We start from the raw sequence: 10,158 nt of genomic DNA, 5'->3' as shown, positions 1-10,158 counted from the left end.
AGAACAGAGTGTGTCATTTGAGCTGACAGAAAGCCTGACTGAACTCAGAAAGAGCCTAAACTTTGGAGCCAGAGCCTGTGTCTAGTCCAGTTCCACTGCCTAGTGGCAGATGCTCCTGGACCAGTCATTTGGCACCTCTGAAGCTAAGCTTCCTCATCTGTAAGATGAGATGATTATGATACCAACCTCTCCGCACTGCTGTGAGAATTAGAGAATGCATGCTAAAGCACATGATATATAGAAAATGTTCCATAAATAGTAGCTGTGATGACCATTTATATTGCAATCCAATCTCTCTTTAAAATTAGAGATTTTTTTATTATAAAAGAAAAAGTAATTCATGCATATGATATATAGCATAAAGGAACACCTCCTGTCTCCCAAAAGATCCCAGTCTTAGTCCCTGGAAGTAGCTATTGTTAACAGTATTTTCTGTATGGTTCCACATATTTTCTATGCATTTGGAAGTATGTATTCACTTGTTACACAAATAGGCAAATAGCCTCATACACGTTCACAGATTGCTTTTTTCACTAAATCATTGCCCCAGTTATGTTCCCCAGATGCAGACTCTGAGACAAACTTTAGTGGACAGAAAGCTTACTAGAGAGTGCTCTTGGGAGTAACATCTGCGGAAGGGAGGGCAGGATCAGGAGCAAGCACAAGGAGAAGCCAAGATGCATGGACAGCTTCAGCCAGTCCTATCAGAGCTCTAGAGTTAAATGAACTGGGTCATGTTGGTCCCAAAGGCCTGGGCCTTAACAAGCCCATTGCTCTAGGTGGGCCAGCCTGGGAAGGGCATGGCCTTGGATAAGGCAGCCCTCTGCAGCTGAGGCCGTCTTTGAAGGAGATGATAACTAAAGGCTGTCTGCACTCCCAGATACCACTCCCTACAGCTGGACAAGTCCTTCTGCAGAGGCTTGGGTAGCACATGCCGACGTCTACCTCAATAATATCAGGGTGACAGTCAAACAGAGCCCAGAATTTTCCACAAATGCCACCTGAGAACTTTGATGAAATAATGGTATCCGACTGCCGTGGCCTCCTTGTCTAAGAGCTGGAAGACCCAAACTCTGTAGACCCAGTGAGTCTGGCTGTATGGGACTATGTTAACTTTAAATTAGTTTTTTTTGTGAATGTTTACCATCTGAGAACAGTCATCATAGCCTTGTCTTCCCCTTTCAACAACTGAACTTCTGGTTCCTCTTTGGCTGGGATGCATGGTGAAGGGCTGAGGGAGGGCATGCAATTAAGTCTTAAGGCACATTTCTCTGAACAAATAAAAAACAGAAAGTAGCTGAGGATTCCCATTCCATAAAAGACAAGCACAAAGAGTCATTCGCACTGTAACAATGTGCCCTTCCTATCACTTCCCCTTTCCGTGGTCTTCTGGTATTTTTCTTTGTTCAACACTTGTTGAATCAAATCCCAAGATAAGAATCTGAGGGTACTGCCACATTCTCTGAAAAGACAGATGCCACTGCTTTGCCCAGGATATACCCCCAAAGGGGGCTGCTGTGTAACTCGGCATACTCTAGTATTGGCCCCATACCTTTCCTACCCTTTCCTCCTCCCTCCTCCCTCAAACTTAGGTATCCACTCACCCATAGAAAGGCAAAACTTGGGAGGAGGTAGACCAGGCTCCACACTGTGGATGGAGACCTACTGGAAAGCAAGAAATTAATATGTAATCAGTGTTACCAGTGAGAATGTATCACTTCAAAGCATTTTGAATAACAGTTTGGCAGTTTCTTATAAAGTTAAACAAAAACCACATAAACCAGTCATTCTACTCCTAGATAAATGAAAACCCATATTCACACAATTACCTGTACATGAATGTTCATAGCAGCTTTGTTCATAATAGGTCGAGCTAGAGGCAACCCAAACATCCATCAGATAAAAAATTGTGATATTTTCTTACAATAGAATACTAATCAGCTAAAAAAGGAATAAACTATTGATATATACAAAACATGAATGAATCTCAAAAATATACTGAATCAAAGAAGTCAGACACAAGAGTATGATTCCATTTATATGAAAATCTAGTGAAAGAAAGCAGGTCCATAGTTGCCTGGGGCTAAAGGTGGAAGGGGATTGACTATAAAAGGGCATAAGGGGACTGATGGAAATATTCTATGTCTAAACTATAGCAGTGATTACATGGCTACGTAAAATTATCAAAATTCATTGAAATGTATACTTTAAATGAGTGGATTTCATTAAATGCATATTATTCCTCAAAAAAGTTGAAAAATAAAATATATATGCAATAATATTAAAGAAAATGTGAAAAGTAAATGAGACCAGGAGTTCTGACTTTTCAGCTATTTTAGCTTATTGTAATTTACATTAAACCATGTGATAAATATTAGAAAAGCTGCTAATATAAATCATGCTATTAATAAAGCAGTATAACTCCAAGATCAGCAGGGAAGACTTTGCCCCTGAGCCATCATTGTTCCACTGTTGAGATTTTTCCCATTTTGTTAAAGAGTGGTGGGGAGAAAAGGAGGAAGAAAATTTTTAAGAGAAAGAAAAGTAAAGAACAGTAAAATGAAGAAAATGGGGCACATATGGACACATTCACAAAAAAGGACATGCTACCAAATATTAAGGTACTTGGCTCACTTGGGGTGTGGAGGAAGTTAGGGGTATTACAAGTGATTCTTCCTTTACATGATTCTATATTTTAAAAATGTCACAATATAATCCAGCAATTCTACTCCTAGGTATATACCCAAGATAAATGAAAACACATGCCAACACAAAAGCTATACACAAATGTTTGTAGCATTATGGATAATAGCTAAAATGCAGAAATTACCAAAATGTCCATCAACTAATGAATGAATAAACAAAATGTGGTATATCCATTTGGTGGAATATTATTTGGCAATAAAAAAAAATGAAATACTGATATGTGCTACAACATAGATGGTCTTTAGAAATATTATGCTAAATGAAAGAAGCCAGTCACATATTATACAATTCCATTTATATGAAAAGTCCAAAACAGGCATATTTATGATAAAAATTAGATTAGTGGTTGCCCAGGTTTGGGGGTATAGCGAGAGTAGGGAGTGACAGCTAAGGAGGTTTCTGTTTGGAATAATAAAAATTTTTAGAATTGATTGTGGTGATAAAAGCACATATCTGTGAATACACTAAAAGACATTGAACTGTACATTTGAAATGGGTCAACTGTATGCTATGTGAATTATATCCCAATAAGCTATTAATAAAAACTTTCAAAAGAGCATGTATTACTTTTATACCAATTAAAAATTAGTCTGTTAAATGTACATATCACCACATATATATTTGTTATATATTAGAGATTTGCCCCCCAAATATCCAAACTATTATAATAGGACTCTGCCTTGAGTTCCCTGGATAATCACTCTTATAAATGGGTAGGTCATCTAATGAAAGAGGGAGGGAACACAATGTAGTACTGGCAAAAAGGAAAGAAAAAGAAAAGCAAAGTATAGCAGTGAACAAAATGGAGAATCCAGAAATAGACTCAGTTAAATATAAACTCATTATATCGTATTGTAAGGTTTTTAAAACTCTGGGCTGAGGACACTTTCTTTGATGAATAATGTTGGGATAATTAGACAGTAATTTGGGGAGGAAATTAAATCAGATCCATATCTTATGACATATTGCAAAAAGATACTTCAGATTGAAATATTAAATATAAAAATCATATTAATTATAATAAAAAAGAAATGAGAATGAAGTATTTACCAACTCTGCAGAGGATTGGTAACTTTCTCAATTCTAAATGCAATAGAAAAGTATCACTAAAGCCAGACACCCAAAAACATCAATTTTTTCATTCCTGTGCTTTGAGAACTAAACAAAATTAAAGTGCCATCAGATTAAAATATATTTATTTTAAAAATGACAGGAGATTAATAGAAAGGCCTCCTTCTAGCTATGAAAAAAAAGAAAATAGAACCCGGTTGGTATATAAAGAAAATGAACAGACAATTTGCACCGAGGGACTAATAGTAAATAGACATATGTAATTGACAGTAATCAAAGAAATGCAAATTAAAGCAGCTACATTCTGAATGTCTCCACTACTGTGTTAACCTACATGGTTGCCTTGGATTCTGGACACTTACTTGCTTCAGCAAATAGGCCTACTTTCCCCTCCTCTCACTTGTGCGGAGCTACATCAGTGCGCAAATACTACAATACCCTCATGAGCTACACAAGGTTAAAATTACCTCCCATTTATTCTCCTTTGTTTCCCACTTTCGTGTCCCATATCTTTTCTGGAAAAAAGAAGTTAGTAAACATATGTAAAAACATACTCCTTTTTTTAAATAAGCAAGTTATAAATCTATAAAGAATTCTCCTTTTTTTAAATAAGCAAGTTATAAATCTATAAAGAATACATAAATGAACTTTATAACCTATGAGCTGCCAGGTATCTCAATTCCTTCATACATCATTTAACAGGCCTATTAAGATGCTCTGATGGGAGAGACATATCCCAACACAGCTTTCCCTAACTCCCAGACTTTGCCTTGTGTTCCTCCCAAGAACCCTGCCATTGTCCCTGCTCAGCATTATTCCATGAATCCCTCTCCTTCCTTCTGTTTTGTGGTTCCCACAAATTTGCCTCTCACAACATGGGCAATGCCTCTCTGAGACCCTTCAAGCCCCTCGTTTGACTCTTGACACACAGCCCCCCTCCCTCTTATAAAAAAGATATTCATTGTTTTATTTTTAAAGCAAAGCTATTAAATTAGCCAAAAAACAAAAATAATTTAAATATTTGATGCTAGTGCACTGGTACAATCTCAAGCCACTAATAGAAGTGGGAAATGAAACAAGGCTATAAAATTGTACATTGTTTTTGAGTCTATAAATGTGTGTGATATTCATTATACTAATAATTATAATGGCAAAAAAATGGTGCTTTCTAAATGTATAGCAACAGGAAAAGAGTTAAATTGTGAATCTTTCACCTTGCAAAGACAGATTGGAATAAGAGTGGACTCCTATCCCAATTTGTCAGCTTGCCAGTGACCTATCATTTGAGTGGAAAAAAAAAAGATAAACTGAGCCTATTAGAGTCTCTCTCACACAGACTAAGCTATACCTATTGCAGATTGAGCGCAGGTATTAGAGCTAGAATACCATCTAGACTGGTGATTTTCTAATGTGTATGAGAATCACCTAAAGGACTTGTTAAAATACAGATTTCTGGGCCCCATCAGAGTTTCCGATTCAGTAGATCTCCAGTGGGGCCCCAAAATTTGCATTTCTAACAAATTCCCAAATCATTCTGATGCTACTGGCCCAGGGATCACACTTCAAAAACCACTGATCAAGACATTGCCAAGGTGCAACTATTTCTGAACCAAGGGCAAATGGCAGATGTGGAGAAGGGAGAAGGATGAGGAAGACCACAGAGGGAAGTTGAAACCAGACTTGGGTCCTGACTACTTTCCAGTTCCCCTGAGTCCCGCTGTATGTGGGTTCCTGATTTTAGATTCTATGTGACCTCCCCATATTCTCATACTAATGTTCCCTTCATTTAACTTAACTTGAGTGAGTCTCTTTGCAATGTAAAAAGCCTGCCTAGAAAACAGTTGAAAGAATATTATATCTTATATCCTCCAATGGAGATGCACTATTAGCCCCAACTCCATTCCAATCCACCTGCTGGGTAACAAAATACAGACTGGTCTGTATTTTCCATATCTTCCTCTAAGCTCCACATACACGTATATGCAAAGGTTTTTTCTGTTTCTTTTATAAAAATTAAATTATTCTGAGTTAGGATTCAAATTCTACTTCTGTAATAGGCTTAAATAAGCTGGAAGTTTACTTCTCTCTTGCATAACAGTCCCGAGGCAGGTGACCCAAAAGTGACAGGGTTGTTCTGTTCTCTGAGGTCATCTTGGAATCTAAGCTCCTTCTACCTAGTAGCTCTACCATCCCGGGGGTGCCTCAAACACATTTTCCAGAGTGGTTCACACCATGTCTACATTACAGTCAACAGGAAGGAGAAAGGGTCGGGGCAGGGAGGGCATTCCTTCCCTTTAATCATTTCCACTTGGCCATAATTTAGAACCATGCAAACAACTCACTGCAATGAAAGCTTGGAAATAGAGTCTTTAGCGAGTCAGTCATGTGCCTAGTTAAAATATGGAGATTCTTGGGGGCAAAAAGAAAATCAGGAGGGATATTTAGTAATCTCTGCCCCACAGACTATACACAATGCTCTGTAATTTACTTATTTCATAATATCCCTCCGAGTCAATAAATATAGAGCCAATATGGTTAATAACTGCCTAATATCTCATTGTATAGTTATAATGTATTCAACTCTTCCCGTATGGGTAGACATTTAGGTTAAGTTCGTCTTTGTATATCCATAAAATTTCTTCAGTAAACATGCTTGTTCATAGATCCTTGTTTCCTAGAACTTTTGTTTCTGTAGAATGAATTGCCCAAAATCAGTCAAAGAATATGTGCGTTTTAAATTTTTCTATATATTGCCAATTTACTTTTCCAAAAGGCTATAATAATGTTATGCATTTACCAGCAGTGAATGAAAGACCCCATTTCCTCGTATTATCATTAATGCTATTATTTTTTGCCCAGGCAAATGAGTGAGAAATTCTACTTCATTGTTACTTAAATTTGGATTTCTCTGGATATAAGTGAAGTTGAAGGTACGTCATCTTTATTGATAATTTTCATTTCCTCTTCTGCGTATTGCTGGTTTGTATATGTATCCATTCAGATCCCAGCAGGAGACAAAATTCATCCCAGATGGTTCAGATGAAGGGATTGTAATGAAGGCACTACTTATAGAGCCGGGGGGCAGGACTAAGGTAGTAAATAAAAGATGAGAAGCTGGTGAGGACATCCAGTAATGAAACAGGAGGAAGCTGTTGCTGCCTCCTAAGGCTGAAGGGACAAGATAGGGAACTAGTGTTATCCAGTGAGCCCAGTGAGTACTGAAAAAGCTGTCCAGTAGGAGCTGTTGAGAACCTCCACCCCCCCCAAAAACACCCCAACCTTTCTCTCTTTCAGCCTTTCAATCTCCTGCTGGTTCTCCCCATTGGCCAAACCCAATGGGTGAGCCTGCTTGCAAGAATCCCAGGTGATGCAATCTACAGGGCAACCAGGGAACAGATGCAGGCAGAGGGTGGAGAATAGATCTGGGGAATAAATAGAAAAACCAGCCGAGTATTCTCTACCCCTTTTTCTGTTGGGTTTGTGTCTTTTCCCTATCAATTGATGAGAACTTGTCAAACACTGAGGATATTAATCCTTTGTCTCTATTATGTGTGTAAGTGATTTTCTCAGATCATCACCACCTACTGACTATTATCTAAAGTTTATATTCTCATGTTTATGGAGTTGCTTAAGACAATCTCCACCTTCACCTCCAAGGTTTAATAAATAGTTTCCTATATTATCCTCTAAAGTTTTCTTTTTTAAACTTTTGCATCTTTAGGTCCCTTTCAAGTTTATTTTTGTACTGATCATGAAGTAAAGTCTTGCTTTATTTTCTTCCGGATGAAGAGCCAATTATGCCAGCCATGTAAATCATACTTTCTCCACTGAAATAAAACAACTTTGTCATATAAGCTTAGAATATATACTTAGATTGAATTCTGAGACTACTGTACCACCCCTTCACAGGCTTGAGTGGATGGTGTGTTGGGTAATATGATATAAAAGCATTAAAAAAATCTTTAAGGAAGAATCAAAGTCTGGAAAGTGAGAGCAAGAATGGCTAAGAGATTCCTGAAAAAAATTTCAAGTAGAGACAAGATGTACTAATGCTAAAAATTTCTATAACATTGTTCTAATCAAAAGAGTATGTTACTGTACCAAGAATAGATAATTAAATCAATACAAATTGAACTGGAAAACTTTCAGCTATATTCTCCTAGTCTAATATGGTAGCTATTTTTAGTTCTTTATTTTATCTTCCACCTTTATTTGTATAACTCAAAAGTCAGCCTCTTGATTATCCCAAATTCATCAGCATTCCTAGATTTTTTTTAGTAGACAAAGACTTTTAATATATATACATTTTTTAATTACAGTTGGCATAAGATATTATATTAGTTTCAGGTGTACAACATAATTATTAGACATTTATACAACCTACAAAGTGATCAAACCAATAAATCTAGTGCCCATCTGACACCATACATAGTTATTACAATACTATTGACTATATTTCCTATGCTGTACTTTACATCCCTATGACTATTTTGTAACTACCAAATCCTCTCCCCACTTTATCTTCTCTCAACTGCCCTCAGTCCTACAACCATGAAAATGTTCTCTGTATCTATGAGCTTGTTTCTATTTTGTTTATCCTGTTCTCTAGAATCCCCATATAAGTGAAATCATATGACATTTTTCTTTATCTGTCTGACTTACTTCATTCAGTACAACATCCATGTTGTTGCAGGTGGCAAGATTTCATTCTTTTTATGGCTAATATTCCATTGTATATATATACCACTTCTTTATCCATTCATCCATTAATAGACACCCAGGTTTCCTCCATATTTCGACTATTGTAAATAATGCTGCAACAAACATGGATTCACATGTCCCTTCAAAGTAGTGTTTTGGGTTTCTTCGGATAAATATCCAGAAGTGGGATTACTGGATCCTTCTTTGTCTATTATTATAGCCTTGGTTTTAAAGTCTATTTGTCTGGTATAAGTATTGCTACCCCAGCTTTTTTGTTTCCATTTTTATGAAATATATTTTTCCATCCCTTTACTTTCAGTCTGTGTGTGTCTTTTGGTCTAAAGTGAGTTTCTTGTAGGCAGCATATGTAAGGGTCTTGTTTTCTTATCCATTCAGCCACCTTATGTTTTTTGATTGAAGCATTTAATCCATTTACATTTAAAGTAATTGATAATAGATATGTAGTTATTGCCATTTTATTATTCATATTTTGATCTTTTTTTTCTTTTTTCTTCTTAAAGAAGTCCCTCCAACATTTCCTGTAATACTGGTGGTGGTGATGAACTCCTTTAGCTTTATCTTGTCTGGGAAGCTCTTCATCTGTCCTTCAATTCTAAATGATAGCTTTGCTAGGTAATCTTGGTTGTAGGTCCTTGCTTTTCACCACCTTGAGTATTTCCTGTGGATCCCTTCTGGCCTGCAACATTTCTGTTAAGAAATCAGCTGACAGTCTTATAAGAGCTCCCTTGTAGGTAACTAATTGCTTTTCTCTTGCTGTTTTCAAGATTCTCTCTTTGTCCTTAGCTTTTGGCATTTAAATTATGATCTGTCTTAGTGTGGGCCTCTTTGGGTTCATTTTGCTTGGGACTCTCTGTACTTCCTTGGCTTGTATGTCTATTTCCTTTGGCAGGTCAGTAAAGTTTTCCGTCATTATTTCTTCAAATAGGTCTTCAATTCTTTTCTCTCTCTCTCCTCCTTCTGGTACCCTTATGACGTGAATGTTGGTACACTTGATGTTGTCCCAGAAGCCCCTTACACTACCTCATATTCTTAGATTCTTTTTTGTTTTCCTTCTTTTTCTTTCCTTTTTTTTTTTTTGGCTTCAGCAAAAATTTGTGGAAATGGCGATGCTTCCCGTGGTAAGAATTTATACATTAAGCAGTAAGATTTGCCTTTCACTCTACATGATCCACTTCTGCAGGTGACGCATCTGAAGTAGCACATTAAACCTCTGAAGAATCTGTACGGCTAGATAAATAGAACTCGGGATAGATTCTAATAGGACTTTAATGACCAATACCAAAAAAAAAAACAAAAACTCGTAAGTTTATACACAGCACCGTACACACGAAATGAAAATGAGATAGAAGGAACAGAGATAACAGTAATGACTGAATCAGGAAAGAGTTTTACATATGCAGCCACCCAATTAAACTGCTAAGCACAAAAATCATCTTTATTGGTCCTCATCAAGGGCGGAACATGCACAAGTGATATTAAAAGAACACAAAATAAAAGTGGGATAAAAAAGATATTTATGATTTCTTGGTCTATGAACTAGTGGAAAAATGGTCTATAGTGTTTTTCTCCTTATGTCTCTGTGCCAAATGGATTCATGAAACACATAATTTGTAAATAAAACTGAAGTGAAGATATTTGTTCCCCTTTCCCAGTACCTTC

The sequence above is a fragment of the Pteropus medius genome, unplaced genomic scaffold (genome assembly GCF_902729225.1).
Source record: "Pteropus medius unplaced genomic scaffold, Ma_sr-lr_union100, whole genome shotgun sequence".
In the NCBI taxonomy this organism is placed as follows: Eukaryota; Metazoa; Chordata; class Mammalia; order Chiroptera; family Pteropodidae; genus Pteropus; species Pteropus medius.
Note: the sequence above shows the minus strand (reverse complement) of the source record.